This window comes from Wyeomyia smithii, chromosome 3 (assembly GCF_029784165.1).
Source record: "Wyeomyia smithii strain HCP4-BCI-WySm-NY-G18 chromosome 3, ASM2978416v1, whole genome shotgun sequence".
In the NCBI taxonomy this organism is placed as follows: Eukaryota; Metazoa; Arthropoda; class Insecta; order Diptera; family Culicidae; genus Wyeomyia; species Wyeomyia smithii.
This window is the reverse complement of record NC_073696.1, coordinates 223,169,428-223,186,566: the sequence shown is the minus strand read 5'-3', so window position 1 is coordinate 223,186,566 and position 17,139 is coordinate 223,169,428. Positions and strand designations below refer to the sequence as shown.

Below are 17,139 nucleotides of genomic sequence, written 5' to 3'. Positions count from 1 at the left end.
CCAATTTTCCAACAGTGCCGCTGGCACGCTAGTTACAAGCCAGCGCCAGAAAATGAAAACCCTTTTTCGTCAAAGTTTGGCTGCCGCTATCCCGTCGATAGCAAGCAAGCAGCAACACTCTTTAATCGCCAGCTGATTGCATTGGCCCTTCCCCCTCGTATGTTTCCGAACCGTGCCACTCGAAGTCGCTGCACAGCGCTATGATGATGCTGCTCCAGTGGGTGGGGGAGGTGTTGCTGTAGGAGGGTGAGAGGAACTTGACAGCTAAGGAGTTGTGGAAGGAGTTGCCTTTGCCAAACGTTATGCCTGGCTTCGGTTTTGGGTTTGAGCTAGAGGCGAACGAGACAGACAGCTCCTCCCCCTAACGAATCCTTCCCATTCAATGTTCGTTATATCTGAAAATATCCGTGTTTTCCACTTTAAAGAGCGATCGTCGGTAGAGCGGAGTTGCCACGGTGGGACGATGGTGTGGGTCGGATGGGTGGTGGAGTGGTGAATAAAACGCTTTCGGTCGGTCGTTATAGAGTGCAGTTTTTCACGACAACCTACTGTTGATTAACTACCACCGAGCGAAGCTCGCAGTAATGTCACACCAACACATCACAAGCTTTGGCCTGTAACGTTGGTAAACAATCAGCTGTTTTTGTGCCACGAGAGTATGTGTGCGTACAGGAAGCGGAACAGTGTGCGTGTCGCCGGTGCAGTGGTGTCCGATTTGCTTCGACTGCTCCGCTCCTGCTGATGGGCTGCATGTTGGGCAGCAGCAGCAGCAGCTTTTCCGCGCTTCTCCGTCTTCTCTTCTACACATGACCAACTGCAGAGAAGCCAAAGGAAGCAAATGAGAAAAAAGCGGTTCGCACAAACTTTCCACCTTCTTTGCCAGGCCCGTTTCGTTTCGTTCGTTTCGTGGTGTGGTGTCGTCACTATCGGCTTGCGGGCAGGCGGGCAAGGCAACCAACCAAGCAGAAGCAGGGTTCGTCGGCTTGTCGACCGAACGCCACCAGCCAGTTGTTATTCAGCTTTCGGTCGGTCGAGACGTGGAAAACGGGTTTTACGTGTGCTTTTTATTCTGTTTGCGTTATGCTTTGTATGTTGGAAACATTAGAGGTTCTTCTTGTTCTTCTCCGCTGCAGTGCTGGATGAATAAAGTGAACAAAAAAAAATAAAAAAACGAGCCAGCAGAAGAGAACCATTCATCAGTTCGTGCTTTTGAAAGAGAACTAGCAAACTTTTGTGAAGCAGGACGACAATCGAGTGCCCCAGAGGAACGGAGCTGGAGGAGGAAAGTGATGTTTTGTGCAATTTCCACTCCCTTCAAGTGAGTCCCTTCGCGTGTAGAGTGCCGTTTATTTTGTGATATAACAAAAGGATTAATGAATTTCGCTCCGAGAACAGAGTCGTGAATTCCGATAATCATTAATCTCGGCTGAAGTAGAAGGGAGAGTGATTCCCGTTCGGTGTGGTGTGCAAGTAAAAAGAAAGAAAAAAAGAAGACGGCATTTTTCGACATTGCATTTACCGGATTAATGTGAAAGTTACTCGAAAAAATTCGTGTGCCTAAAAGCGGGCAAAAATTTCCATCAGAAACACGGCTGCTGCAGAAACACTTTCGCGCAAACTGTTTGCGGATTTTCTGTTTTATCCAAAAGTGCAGAGTAATGCGGCGGAAATTGCTGGAAAAATGCAGCGAGGAATAAAAGGTGATAAAAGTGTTAAGTTTATTATGGATAGATTGATGTGAGGCAAGATTCTTGAGGTAAACACAATGTGCGTGTCTGTGTGTGCTGGGGATGGAACATTCTGTACGCAGAATGTGCTATGAATTAGCAGGCCTTGCAGTGTGATCGTTCCACGGTGCAATCTATCAAATCTATTCCATTCATACAGCGGAGGAAAGCTCGTACAGACTTTCCGTTCGCTGTCGTTCCATACTGTCATTTCGCTGAAAGGGTCCAAACAACAGAGCTGTCGGAACGTGTTTCCGATTATCATCTGCTCTAAAGCAAGCAGTGGAACAAAACAGCGACGGTAGAACAGAGCCTATCTGCAAAGATGCCAGATCGGGGGAAAAATTCGAAGATCCACGGAATCAATTGATTTCTGTGGAAATACCGGTTTCGTAGGTAAAATCTACGGAAATTTACTTTTTTCAGAATCGAGGTAAAATCTGCTTCAGATTAATTTAATTTAATACTTCCTTGTTATTTGGATACCGATGCTGTATTCGTTAACCGGTGTTAGTCCAAGAATAGCAAATTGCTGCAAAGTGTCAAATACAATTCTTTCTCCTTAAAGATAATTCTTTCTCGAATTAATTTAAAGTGTTTTTTAAAAACATTTGGAGTCCAAATATAAACTTACCAATTTCGGAAAAGCGAAGATTTTTCTGAATAAAACAATTTTTAGCAAAAAATTACTTTTTCATGATATTCCTTGTTTTTGGAAGGTTTTATTCCTAAAACTAACCCCCCATAAAATCACACGATGTTTTCTTAAAAGTATTATGAAATACGAAGTTGGAAGCAGGTATGAGAACACTACTAAGTGTTGAGTGTCGCGTAAATAATGTAATGTTGCTCAATTCGTTTGAATTTCAACAGTGCAACCGAACATGTTTTTGCAACGTGAATAGAGCTTCAAAATCACAAATATTGAGCAATATCATTGCAAATAATGGTTCAAATAGTTTAAAGAAGCTTTGAACGAACAAACTGTTTTGGAACCAAAACAATTTAATAGTATGGGCTCTATGTTCGATTATTGTTCTACGTTGTTGGCAAAAAAATACATTTGGTGCGATTTCTCAATAATCAGTTTCGAAAACTAAAAATCTTAGACCTGGAAGACACTGGAGTAAAACCAGAACGGATTTTTATTCGCTGCTTCACTCCAACAAAAATCTGTCGATTTGAGAATTTCCACGAAATTACCTGATAGCTCAATCTGGCATCTCTGGAACAGCGCCTGTCTGGCAACGACAGGCTTCACATGCCGACTCTTGTCTGATGACGGTTCTGCGGTTGATAGCAGCACAACAATTCGTAGTTCAAGCGAAACCGCCACCAACGAGACGACAGTCAATACCGTATAGTTAGTATGCTGCCGCCGCTGATAAGGTTGGTCGGTTTTTATCTTGTCCTGTCTCGGTATGTCACTGCCGTCATCATCCGTGTGAGGCGCTTGCTAATAACAAACTTTTCTATCGAAGAACACAATACCCACTGCCCAGGAGCATCCAAAAATTTGCTTTGTTTATCTATTAAAGCCGGCTCCGATCCACAGGTTGGCCGAGTTCGGTTTTCGTTCAGTATTAACGAAATATAATTTTAAAGCTGGTTGGATTGAAAAAGTATAGCCCGGCCGCTCGTAGACGCAATCGACGGACTTGGGTTGGAATTGGTTTCCATGGAATATATTATGTCAAGGATCTCGCACTAATGGAGAACGTCGTTAATGACGCAAAATCCCAGCCCGGCTGCCGGCAATCGAGGGGGCGAAGTTGCACAATATTACAGCCTGGTCGCGTTTCCCGTTCCCACCGCCTAGCAGAACGGAGTCCCTCTACGGAAGCGAGAGCAATTCGCAACAGCCCAGGATTTGGCCTAATCTATTTTGTCAGTGTATTGAGGCTGGCACGGCACGGTACAACTACAGCGGCACTGACGGCGACCGACCAGAGCAGACGTGATGTTAGACGGTAATCTATTCTCACCCTTGTGCCTCCTTTTTGTGCCTTGCAGAACCAGCCGATATATTAACGTCTGGTTCTCTTTGTCGACGCTTCTCAGCTACATCTAGGTAGAGTGAGAGGTTTTAGGGAATGTTGGCAAAACTAGAACTAAGATTTGGAGCTTAAATTATTTTAATCCTACACCGGAGTTTGTCTGTCTTGTCTTGTCCGTTGGCGGCGGTAGCAACAGCACTGACAAAAGAATGCAACCTCTATTTGAATCGATTCCCATAAATTCCCTGACAGATGACGTGATTTCCTTCATCCGCTTCTCACTTGTTCTCGACGGAGTCGCTTCCGCGGGGGAAGTCAAGCAAAATTCAATAATCTACAGCGCTTTCCGCCGACGCGAATTCCTGGCCGCTCCAGTGGCAGGTCGATACGGTATGGGAAACGAGAATGAGTTGCATTTTGCACATTGAGATTGGCGCGAATTTAGGCATCGACGGAGACGGCGTATGTATAATCTATGACTTGCCATATTGGAGAACCGCGTGTCCCCTGGATGTAGAAAATCCTCATCGTCGACTGCAATTGCGAGCGCCGTACTTTGCCGTACAGGTCGAATTGCTCTTGACTCGATCGTTGATGGAATAATGGAACCAATTTGCATCGGTAATCTATGGTGATGTAAATGGTTCGATTCCTATTCAGCAGCCTCCTGCTGCTGCGGACAAAGCCGACCAGCCGTCCTCGGTGGATCCGGAACGGTGTTTTTTCTCTCTCTCGATATTTCGGGGAGGAGGGCTGATGTGAATGATGAAATGGATTTTTTTTCGGTCTGCATTGTTGCTCCGTCAGTGCTCACGGCTGTTCTGCTCGTAGCCTCTGCATGAGTGGTGGAAACCTTCCGGAACATGTTCGTATGTTGATTAGTTTACATTGGATACGCGTTTTAAGAAGTTTCCTCGCTGTGCGGAAAGCTTCGGGATAACCGTGACCTGATTGCTTTACGCCCGTCCGTCCGCCCGTCCGACCGTGGTCAGGTATTAGTTGATTTCTTGGCAGGGTGTGACAGCTGGGTGCAATGGCGGGAAACCAGTTTTTTGTTGAAATTTTCTAATCTGCATGAGCATATTTGTGGTGTACATTAATTAAGAGCGCAGTCCTGGGAACCGAAATCACGATTGATAACCCTACTCGTGTCGGCTCTAGTGGGTCGTCTGGTCGAGTTCCGAAAAGTCTTCGGTTCGAACGGAAAACAGGTTATGGGTACCGAGACACCTCAAGGTTTCCAACAGCACGTTGCTCGCGGAGGGATTGGCTCATTGCCACGCTCTTCCAGTGTAAGTGGATGTGTTAGAAACTGGTACGGTAAATATTAAGATTTTATTATGTTTTCGTTGAGCTGCTTGCAATATAAAACTTTGTCGAAGCGCTTTTTTCGTTTTTATCTATAAAATGAAAAGTAGATTCTTTTTTTTATCAGAGCCGTAATCAATTTCAAAACGAGCTAACGACATTGTTGCCAGATAATTTCAATAAAAATAAATGTGTTTTCAGCCTTCAACACTTGATTTAACTATCTAACTTGTCGGTCCGACTGTCGCTGTAATCTCAAGTAAGAAATCTGATAGTCTTGAATCTAGAAGAATATTTGAGACAGTCCGATTTTTTATGCATGATTGTGATGACAGTTGAACGAATAAGCCGGATGAGGTAAACTTATTTTAATTAGATGAAGGACTGAAGTTGCACATAAGACGGTCCCTATATAAAAGAGTGGCCAAAATTACCAAAATGCGAATTTCATATTCAGGATGTTTTGAGCACATGATTTTGTGGTATTTTATCTATATTTTCATAATTTTTGAATGAAATCTTGATACGAAAACCGGTTCATGTTGAAAAATGCTCTCAAAGTTACCTATTTCAGAAACGGAGAAAAATAGTTTTTCTGAATATTTTGGAATATATAAAAACCTACTAAAGCTATCATGGTATGTTCACATATGATTGAAAGCTTATTAAATTAGTTTCCCATAACAGGATGGGTAATGGATTTCAACCCTACAGAGTCAGTCGCAGGCCACATTGAAAATATGCGTAATTTTCCTAATTTTGACCATCAAAAACATTAAATGTAAGCACGTGTAAGCACAGCACTTGATAGTGTGTCTGAGAGCCCTACTTGTGCCCTTCAAGAATATGTATTGAAAGTTTGCGGAAAATTTGCGTTTTGGTAGAAAAAGATGATTAAAAATTTTCCATTTTTTTGCAATTTTTGAATTTTTAGGTGATTTATCAACAAAGTTTTTTGTATATTATAGCAATTTGGTTCAAAGCACACTAAAAAAACGTGAAATTATTAGAATAATTGGTTTATTAGAAGATACGTTGTTTAAAACATATGTTAATAGTTTGAGTAAAATTTTACGTTTTTGTAGAAAAAGTTAATTTAAATTTTTTTATTTTTTTACGTATTTTTTGGAGTTTTATGTTGACTCATCACCATATGTCATAGCAAGGATCATACGAGGTCATACGAGAAAGTTAATAATATCGATTTAGTGAGTTTGTTCATACAACCTAGAACAGGAAATGTTATAAATGATTGCAATGAATTGATCAAGCACCGTTTTGAAACAGTTTTTTTACAAACAATACCATAGAAAACTATATCAACATTTGGCTCTACAATCGAGATTTGCTAAATCGTTTCATCTTCAGTAGTTTTGTTCGAATTGAATAGATTTACAACTTTGCTGAAGAAACCATATCTCTTGGATGATCCTATCAAAAGTTAGATTCGTGCGCCATCTCTGCGGACAAATCGCGAACTAACTCTCAAAGCCATAAGTAGCGTTTTACTATTATGTGCAACTTTGCTGAAAACAGTAATCGGTTAACTCGTTCCACTAATGAGTTATTTACGTTTATTCGAAAACACAAGACATTTGCCTCAGTTTACGTGGTTAATAGACAGCCCCTTGTCAGTACAAAACTTTTTTTATATGTCATAATCATCTGCAGTGGAAAACCAACAATTTGGCACATAAAAATGAATTTTGGCCGGAAATTTCAATTTTCCGACCATTGTGGATTGGAAAGACTTTGAACCATTTTCAAGTTTTGAACATGCAACATCCTTTCGCAGTTGGAACTTGACTTTATGTTTACGAGGCACACTGAAATAGACAGCTTGAACTTGCATGAAAATAACATTAGGTCTAGGCAAGTGAAAATTTTTTGGTTTTTTTAGGTAAAAAAAATAATTACAAATATCTGGTTGTAATTTTGTTGCACATTTCAATGATAAATTATTTGTAAGTAACTATTCAAAGATAGGAATATCATTAGCGTATGATATCTCTCATATCGACGTTAAAATTTAATTTTTGCTCTCGCAAAATGTTCCATAGCACATCCTGAAAATAAAAGTGCTGTACAAATTCGCTGTACTCAGCGGGTGATCGTAGAATCGAACCTTATTAGAATCGAGCCATTTTGGTTGTCAAAGGATTTTAACTTTAACGAAGGGTTTAACCTTAGGCACCCCACAATATACCCTTTTTTCGAGCCTGATTCTACAGTACCCTTGTTGATTTTCTTCCTAACAAAAATGAGTCTATTTAATGAGAAAACTGGCCTGAGCAACGTATACTAGATCTTTTCAGGAAATTGTAATTATAGCGCGATATTGGCGGGGGGAACGAGCTATCGATAAGATTCCTTCTTCTTGAAAAAAGAGGATTAAATTATTCACGTTAACAGGGGTACTGTAGAATTGCCTGGTTCTACCAAAATTCGAACTCACAACCACCCTCTTGTCAAAGCGGACCTTCTATTTACGAATTTGTAGCATGCAGCGGTACTCATAGGGACGCAGATTCGTAGCATTGTGCCAGGGACAAGGCATCTTCCATTCCAAATCCAGAAAAATTCATGCCATAAGCACGAATTTTTTCTGGAATTTTCCTATACGATCGATCCAAATCTTGCTGATCGGTCACCAAGCAACAACAGTAGATTCAAGCATCGAACGTACCAAGACACAGTACAATGATTTCATGCACACTGGATCGTCGAAACAATCGGGATTTTTCAAGATTAATCCCAGCTAATGTTGTCTCTTGAGATAACATCCTCGAAGTATGTCCGGAATGTAACCTTCAAAATTATGCCAAGATATCGAACCTGGCATACGCGCTATCCAGAAAAGCTGATTGGTTGTTACTTCTTTACTGAAGGTAATAACGTTACATTCATCTATGCTCACGGTAAGGAGATTTCGATTGCTCCAGCTACCGAAGAACTCAAGCAACTTTTGCAATTGAAGACAGTCACCAAGGTAGGCTATACTACCGTTCCAAGTATTGTTGTTCCATGTTCTACACAAACCTTATGCGCAGTGCGTTAATTATGCATGGAAGGGCAGTATAGTGATGAAGATTTTCACATCGTCCACAAGCCGTGTAACTCGTGGTAAAATAGCAACAACGTCTTAGATCAAGAAAAAGAACTAAAGCGGACCCAGATTGCTTCCTTGCGGCACTCCAGAAGAAGTTGTGAATTGCTCCGAATGTGATGACCCAATACTAACACATACAACTCTGTTAGTCAGGTATGATCGAAACTATCTCACAAGCATGTCATGATTCACACTATCATACGCTACCTTGAAGTTCGTGTACGCAGTACTTGCAGTCCCGCATCCACTGAGCGAAGAGATCTGCGGCAGATTGATTGCGGCGAATCTCTTGAGGTAAAATCAATGTTGATCACAAGAAAGATTGACTACTATCTCGAAAGTTTTACCGTGTATGAACGAGTAATATGTAGAACAAGTAATAGTAATGATGTGATTTCTGTGATGATCGGCGTGAACATTGATTTCTTCCATCGTGCGAAAAAAATATATGTTGCAGAAAAAGGTAGAGCAGCCTGACAAGAGAAGAATTTTCAAACATTGACGGCCTGATCTCGCCTGGTCGTCAGTGATTGTGTTATTCCGAATGATCGTTTAGAAAAGTACGGATTTGCGATGCGCTTCAAAAAAATTCCGATAAATATTCAATTCTGCTTGTATCCGTTTTTTTTCTGGGGCAGAAAACCACGGGCTTCGCCAAGGAAATTCTTCCAATTTCACACGCTTCTGGAAATTGCGCTTATACTTCATATCCATATGACGAGACATTGCGAGTATTAAGATGCTCGTACAAATTCTGAATATATTCGTTCACTCACTTAACGAAACTGCTATCGCTGTAAAACTGTAATACAAAAATCTGGCGTCCGTATGTCACCGGTACGGGCTTGGAATGGAAATGATGGTAGAATGTTTGTATGATACCTTTCATATCAAGATTTCGTCAGTAACTTGGAAAGTGGGCGGAGCGCAGCAGAATGGAAAATGACAAGGAATGTAGAACATTTTTGAAAACTGCACCGGACGCGGTCGAAAAATTAGCGAGAATGCGATTATAAGCTTATTTGTAAGACAAAAAAATTCAACTACCTACTTCAATAACATAATTTTGAGGCACCAAAAGGTTCCAGTTGCCGATGATTCTTGTTCTCTGGTTATTTCGGGCAAATTTCCAGCCACTTTTAGTACTTTCTCAACTAAGAAATACTACTTACCAGTTTACCTTTTCTTCCTTTTCACTATCAGCACCTAGCATCCGTATAATATCGTGACGGTTGTTGAATGAAAATGATGGTAAAATGTTTGAATGGTACCTTCCAGAAATTTCCGGTAAGCGTGGCGTGTGTACTAGAGCGAAAAAAACAACGTAATCCTACGTCAAAAATTATGGATATCAGCTAAGTTGTTCAGAAGGACGAAGGGCTTCTACTTGGTATACTTGATATGGAATTCAACTTCTACGTGGCGCGTTATCTCTTGAACTCAACCCCTTTGAAAGCTGCGGTTTTCAGAAAAGTTGTTCAGGAAGTCAGGGGCTTTTGGTTTATGGCCAGTTTGGTTACGATAAAAACCACTAGGCTCATCTAACCCGCAAAGTCGAAAAAAATACGAAAAACGAAACATAGCGCCCCCCAGCGATCATTTAGTTTTGTTCGAGTTGCTCGAAACGAAATGCGCAATGTCACCCCAGTTCTCGTTGCTCAATCAACCAACAACTGTTTAATTCTGTAGAAAATTTATCGCTAAGCTTGTGGGTCAAAATTACCCAGTTTTGCGTAAACAGGCAAAACACTGCTTGTTTTCGTAGATTTGCCCCAAGTAATAATAATTTATTTAGCTACAAGGTCTACTTGCTGTTAATGCTACGAAAATCACCATTAGCCCTATCATCTATTATAATGCTATTATGCGAAGGAGCGATAATAGATCGACACTAGTTACCGGTAAAACGTGGGAAAAAACAAAAGCCTCTTAAGCACAGGTAACCCGTACGAACCGTGAACACACTCACGCACACCTATACTCCACGAGAATCTTGCGAATCACTCCAATCTTAATAATGGTGTCATTTATGCTAATATTTAGTATAATGTTATTTACTTTCTTCCTTCCTTCCTTCCTTTTTCGTTTCTTTTTTTCGGTATTTCTTCCTCTTGTTATTGGAATCTACTATTGCCGCCGTGTGGCCCATCGCCACCGTCATCATCGCATCCCACCCACTCATTCACGAATTGCGCGCCCAATTCACACCACCACCTTCAACCCCCCTCAGGGGACTGAATTCGTGTAGGTTAGTTGGACGACGGAGTGAAAAAGAATAAGGAGAAAAAAAAAACACAAGAACCAGCTGATACCGTGGCAACGAGACGAGCCAGAGAGACAGAAAGCGAAAGAGAGAGAGAGAAAGAGTGCGCCGCCATAAGCTACTCGCTAGCACCGTTGTTTCCGTGACACCGGTGAGGAGGACGACCGAAGCCAGTAGTGCTCCTAGACCTCCAGTTCCGCAGAAACCGGCGGGCCGGCGACAATGATTGATATCTGATGCACGAGTTGTTCAAACAACAGCACGGGACGTTCCGGAAAATCAACCAGCGGTTCGCGTTGGTGTGCCCCCCGGCGTGATTTCCGAAAGCAGGCAAGAAAATCCAAATTAGCTTCGAACGAGCGAGCGAAACCTCCGCGTGAAAAGCGGCTGAGTGCGGAGACGCAGGCGAATAAATGATAATGAAGGAGTGAGACCCGCGGAATAATCAGTGAATTTGAGTGCGCGGAAAGTATAGTTTGCCAACTAGTGATTAGGGCCGAAAATTTGGATGGGAAGCAATCAATGTCCAGGGGGAAGAAGCGTGTGTTGTAGCGCCCGGTTGTGTGTGAGTGTGATTGGTTTTTAGATTGGTTTCCTGCATTCGTCGGTTAGCACGGCGAGGCAGCGTACCGCGAGGTAAGCGAAAAAAAGAGAGAGCAAGCAAACGATTGTCCTGCTGAACAAGAGACAGCCCTTCGTTTGTGGCAGAGTCCTGGGAGGGGTAAATCGAGCAGATAGGTGTTTTCTGTACGTGCTGAGATTCGAACCGAAAGGCCATAAAAATTGCATAAATCTAAGCGCGTCCAAGAGTGGTGATATAAATCAAATAGTCTCAGGCTCGAAAAAAATAAGGATAACAAGCACACAAGGAGAAATAAGTGCTGAAGGTAGAGAGAGTGTTGTTGAGAGAGTTGAGGTAAAAAAAAAACGAAAAAAGGAGGATATAAAATTGATATTTATTACCGCAGTGTCCATAGCAGTAAAACTGCGGGGATATCGAAGAAAAGGAAGCTAACTGCTTTGTGGAGATCCCGGTCTAGAGAGAACGACAAAAAGAGTGAGATATTGAGTACACTCACATGTATACAGGCAGGCAGGTTGCTAGAGTTGCTGGGGAAGTTAATCCAACATCGTGTGTATAGCAAAGTGACGGAGTGATCAAATTAAGTGTATATTTTACCGATATTGAGTTTATAACTTGAGCTCTTTGCGGAGAGAGAAAGATAGTGGTACGAAGACAAGCAGGGCAACTGAGGACAACCGAACTGTTTCCAAGTATGATCGGATACATTAGCACTGCTGGCATCGATAACAATCTTCAGCCCAATAAATACGGTAAGAATCAAGCTTGACATTATTCGTTCTATTTTTAAAGTGGAATGGAGGGGGGAGTACAAATTCATGAACTTTTTCAGCGAATGAGCAAATTTCATACCAAACCCTAATTAGACAGTCGATTTCCTTTTCCTAGGGCGTTTCTCTGTCGTTGCCTTGACAGTTGGACACCTTTTTGCAATAGCACTTCTAGTGCACCAAATCCACGTCGCCTTCTGTCTATGCCGTGGCATGGAGGAGATTCTAGTTATGGTGATAAAGATAAAGTAAATATGATTAATTGTACACCATAAATCATAGGAAATTGTACACGAACCCTCTTGTCGTGCTCCGAATGGCGCGTACGCGGGTGTATGTCACTGCATAGTTAAGTCCGTGCGATTTGGTGGGGCTGCTACTGATAGGCCCTGGACTTGCCCTGCACCCGAGCCGAAACTCGATTCCACTCGATAGATACACCTACTAGTCCGGCTAGTTCTCATGATGAGTGTGGCTGAGGAGAGTTAAGCCGTCCGTAAACAGTGTCCGGACGCCCTGGTGGTGAGATGGATTAGGTTTACTTCGCTTCCTATCGTCTGCGGTCGATACCGTTTTATTTTCCCTGCTGACACTGGAATTTTAAACCCGATAAGACGCTTCGTTATTTGCTAAGCCGTTAGCTAACGAAACTGCTCGTGTGAGACTTTGGATTTGGGCGCGTACCAAGATAAAAGCACGAATCTTACCTTGTTGCCTTGTTGAGTGTTTTCCTGAATTGCGTCGGCCGTGCCGGAGGAACTAACCTTTTTGTTTGTGCTTGTTTAGTTGATATCAACAAAGCGGAATCTAGACCATCAAATGTTATGTTCATGTCATTTTCAGTTCGCGAACGTTCTAAAAGAAGATAGCAAAATTGAGATATAAGTACGAGATTAGCTTTAATAGTTTGTCGTTAAACTTTTTCATCTGTGCGTTGGATTTGTGAGACCGTTCTGTGCACAAAAATTCCAACTGTGACAGTGTTCGTGCCAGAATTCGTGATTCGTTTGCTCGACCTGATTCGATTACCGATTGGAATGACTGATTTATGTCATAGACCTGTTTGGACGCTCGCTGATCAAAGAATTGGGACTGCTAGATAAAACATCCGTATCCATATTCAAACAGCAATTTGGATGCGTCTCGTTATTTCGGCTTGACGGTAATCGAGCTGAACGTTCGTACTACAAGATGGTATCATTTACTCGTTTCGTTTGGTACACGTTTCCAGTGTCAGACTGAGATCGGAGATAGGTTGAAAGGGACTGTAAAATTTTTCCTATATGAGAAACTTTTTGATAACTGTTGTTTTTTTGAGCATAACAACAACGCTGACGGTCAGTTTTGTTACTGTTACCCATTGACCTGTGCTTAAAATTATCTGTGAAATAATAAAAATGGCTCATAAAAAAGCTGAATTCAGGTTTTGTTTCGTGTTGTAATCTTTACGCTCATAATTTGTTTTCGCTAGGAAACGCGTGACCGGAATTCGTGGAATACTGCGCTATCAAACTCCAATTCAAGATTCTAATGTGCTGCAAACTGGTTTTTCTCACGTTTTTGCAGGAAGCATCACAAATTGAAAAATTAAGCGAAGAGTGTGCCAGTTACCATCGAAAATATTTGTTGATTTTAATAGTTTTCGTTCCACTGTGGCGTACAAAACAACTATGGTTATCAAATCTAAAAAGGCCCTGTTTTTTTTAAATAGTAAAAGATATTTTTGGAATACTTGCCTGTGATTCTTTATGATGCCTTTCCTAATTATTTAAATCCATCGAAATTCGCTCTTGTTATTATTTCAGAAAAAGTTCATAGCTAGGTCAATAAACAAAAATAAATTTTTTGTTTATACTAAATGCTTTGAAAAATCAAGCTAAAATTTCATCTAGAAAACCAACCACTCTTTACACGTGGACTGAAAAATCGTCATCGTACCAAAAGAATAGAAGAAGGGATGGCAGAATTCCCAAAGTTTGCTGTAGAACCATCAAGGTTAGAGGGGCTAGAACCAAAAATGATTTCAAGTATTGATAAAAATGCTGAAAATGCGGTTCATCCGCTTGGTGCCGTTTGCTGTGGAATGAGTTGTCTGCTCAGTCTTGCTCCAGTAAGAGTCAACCGTCCGCTTGCAGCAGTAATTGATTACATAATGAAAACTAAATTTCTCCAAGCTGGAGCTTTATAAGTGACTACTGAGAGTTAATTTTTCGGTAGGCGTGTCGTTGTGGACTAGAACGAGTAAAACATCAACAACAAGAACAACGAATCTGTTTTAAAATCATATCGCTTGTATATTTTAGCGTCGGTTGTTCTGGGAAAGAAGGCAATGTTTCAATTCTGATTGGTCAAAACGTGTGTTCAACAAGGTTCTACATTTTCCAATAGTACAACAGTTGGCATCACAAAATTCCGCTTTTCGCATTTTAGTGGACGCACAGCTGATTTTCCAATCGACTGCGGTGGAAATGAAAGAGATCCGTTGGAAACTGACTGTGTTTTAATCATTTGAAAGTGGACAATTTTTGTGACGCCCTCTCTATTTTCGGTTTTTCAGTTCGTGCCCCTGTATACGTTGCCGTAAGACGTAGTTCTACGTCATAAAACAAATACTCAGTTTAACTCAAAATGAATGAAAACGGTCCACGAACAAGCAAACTGAAGGAAACTATTTCAAACAGAAAGGAACGATGGTTCTATGGGCAAAAGATGCCATTTTGTGCTATTGGTTATATGTTTTGAATTACTATTCGTTTTTTTAAAAGTTTTTTAAAAAAGGTGTTGTTGATTACAGATACACTCAGAGTCAAAACGGTTCGTTTGATTGGTGTAACGTCTTCGGCAAAGTTGTAGACAAGAATTTTGTCTTTCCGAAAAAATGTATTCTAGAAAAAAAGTTACAAAATTGAAAAAATCTTTCTAAAAGAGCTCATTTTTGAAAATCTAATTATTCTTTTAAAAAACTTTAAAAGATTGACTTAGCATTAATAGCTGCCGATCACGGTGAAATGAGAAATAAAAAACTTGAAATTTTCCAGAAAAGCGAAAAAAAAAATTAAAGCCAGAACGTTTTGTGTGATTGGTATAACGTCGTCAGGAAAGTTGTAGACAATAATTATGTCCTTCCAGGAAAAATATACACCGTGAGACTAAAAGATTTTTCTAGAAAAAACATGAATCAAACTAAATGCATCGTGGTTTTTTATGTGGTTAAAGTTTGTGGGTAGCTCCAAAGCCTAAACCGAGTTGGTTTGCTAACATTCTAAAGCCTGAACCGAGTTGGTTGGTAACGTTTCAATATGAGTACCTTGAAGGAGAACCTGTTGATAGCTATGACAACGTGTCATAAAACTTTGTACACTGAACGAAAATCGATAGAACTTCATGTGAGAGTTTTGGAGGAAAAAGAAAACAGAGTTAGAGTTTTTAGAGAAAAAAAAGTACTAAGTATACCCTGAGGAAGACCAAGTCCAAAGGCCGAAACGTCGAACATAAAACATAGTAGCGTTTTGATCCACCATTAAGATTGAAAAAAGGCGTATTTATCTTGCAATTTCACATTACCGTAGTTTTTAAATTGAATAAAAAACATTATAATTGTTACTTAAATGTCTTAAAACGAACCAAACGTTTTTCATTTATCTGGAATATTTTACCTCTTTTGTTACTCTTTTCTCCGTGATAGGACAGCCTTGAATGTTTAGCTAATCTTTTGTGTTAATTCTTATTTCCTAAAAAAAATAGAGAGTATATTTTTTCATTTGAAAGACCTCACACCGACCAAACAAACCGTTTTGACTCTAAGAATATTTGTAATCATCAGAACCTTTTTTACATAGCTTCTCGAAAATAGGTGGTGATTCTAGAAACATAATCAATAGCAAAAAATGGAAGAGGTCTTTTATAAGACAGGACCGCAGAGGTAACGTAGAATACGACAGCCTGTCTTATGTCAATGTCTTTCTTGGAACAGGTTTGGGAATACACTCAATTGGGGTTAATTAATTTAATAGTCTCTTTGCTCCAGATGACGTTTACCTCTGTAGCCGGCACCGCGGTTTCACTTGCTGCCGTATCTAAAACAAGAATGAAATTGAATTGTTTTGTGGCTGTCTTTTGTATCAAGTTGCACTAAGATATCTTAATTTAGGTAGTAGCTACGAAGAGGCTATAGACAAGGGCCAATAGTGCATTCTCCATCTATGGTATAACAGTTCAAATAACAATTTTTTGCATTTTACGATGGCGTAGATAATTTTACAACTGATTGCTGCAATTAGTAAGACTTGCGCGAAAAATTATGAGATTCAGGTTCACTAGCTCAGAAATTCTTCAGATAAACTTTGAGGTTAATTGTGTTTGTCAATACCATTTATTGACAAGCGAATATTTTTTCAACATGGCAATTTTTTTTTAGTTTTGGACTGCTAGCCACACATGCTATATAGCAAGCCACACATGCTATAAACTATATAGCATATATAGCAGGCCACGCACGCTAGCCGCACGTTATATAGCAAGCCACACACAAGCTATAGACATGTACAGACACGTTAGACATGCACACGCTATATAGCAAACCACGCACGCTATACTGCTAGCCACACACGCCATAAACGTACACACACGCTATATAGCAAGCCACGTACGCTAGCCACACACCTAATGTATTAGGGACATACGCTACAGATATTCACACACGTCATGTGCACACACCCTATATATACATACGCTGGATGATGGTGGCTTCTCAAATCACCTGGCAGTGCGAGTCTCTTTCAGTTTCGGGTTGTATTCAACCAACGATATCTGAATCGGATTACCGCTGGTGGGGTCCAACTCAGATCGAAGGGAAGCCGAACTGAAAGAGGTAGGAACTGCCGTTAACCACTACCACCGCCGCTGTTGCCCGATGCTGATCCACTTCGCCTACTGCCATCGGTGTTGATGTCCGCTGCTGCTGCCTGCTGCTAGTAAACTGATTTGCTCGAGGAGAAACAGTCTCTTATATAGCCCGAAGAGTGCATTCCTGGCTAACTAGGTACTCCATTCTGTCGTCCTTTTTAGAGAAAGGCAGCAAGCGACCAATCAAAAGTTGACATTTGCGTTTCGACAATGTTCAACAATTTGCAATATAACAATAGTTTGAACAATCATATTAAAATTTTCTGCATTTGGACGGGTGCTTAATTGATTTTCCAATCGATTGCTGCAAAAATGACAGAAGTCGGTTGGAAACTGACTGGGTTTGAAACGTTTGAAATTGGACAGTTTTTGTGACGCTCTCGATGTTTTCGGTTTTGAAATTGGATCCCTGTATTGAAATAGGGTCCCTGTAATTGTTGCCGTAAGACGTATTCTACGTCAAAATAGCATTTCAGA

General features: G+C 40.8%; 1 protein-coding gene across 16 annotated transcripts in view; it reads left to right on the top strand.

Moving 5' to 3' along the window:
* LOC129732265 (protein winged eye) overlaps window positions 1-17,139 on the top strand; it is a 674,761-nt gene that overhangs the window by 492,433 nt on the left and 165,189 nt on the right. Inside the window, exons 1-2 of one of the 16 annotated variants that reach the window (XM_055692977.1) lie at window positions 974-1,700; window positions 10,395-11,739. The exons of 12 other annotated variants lie outside the window; for them this stretch is intronic. The gene's annotated coding sequence lies outside the window, so the exon portion shown is untranslated. Of the gene's footprint in view, window positions 1-973; window positions 1,701-10,371; window positions 11,740-17,139 lie in introns of those variants that run through there. 3 more of the 16 variants (XM_055692978.1, XM_055692974.1, XM_055692979.1) reach the window with 3 other exon arrangements.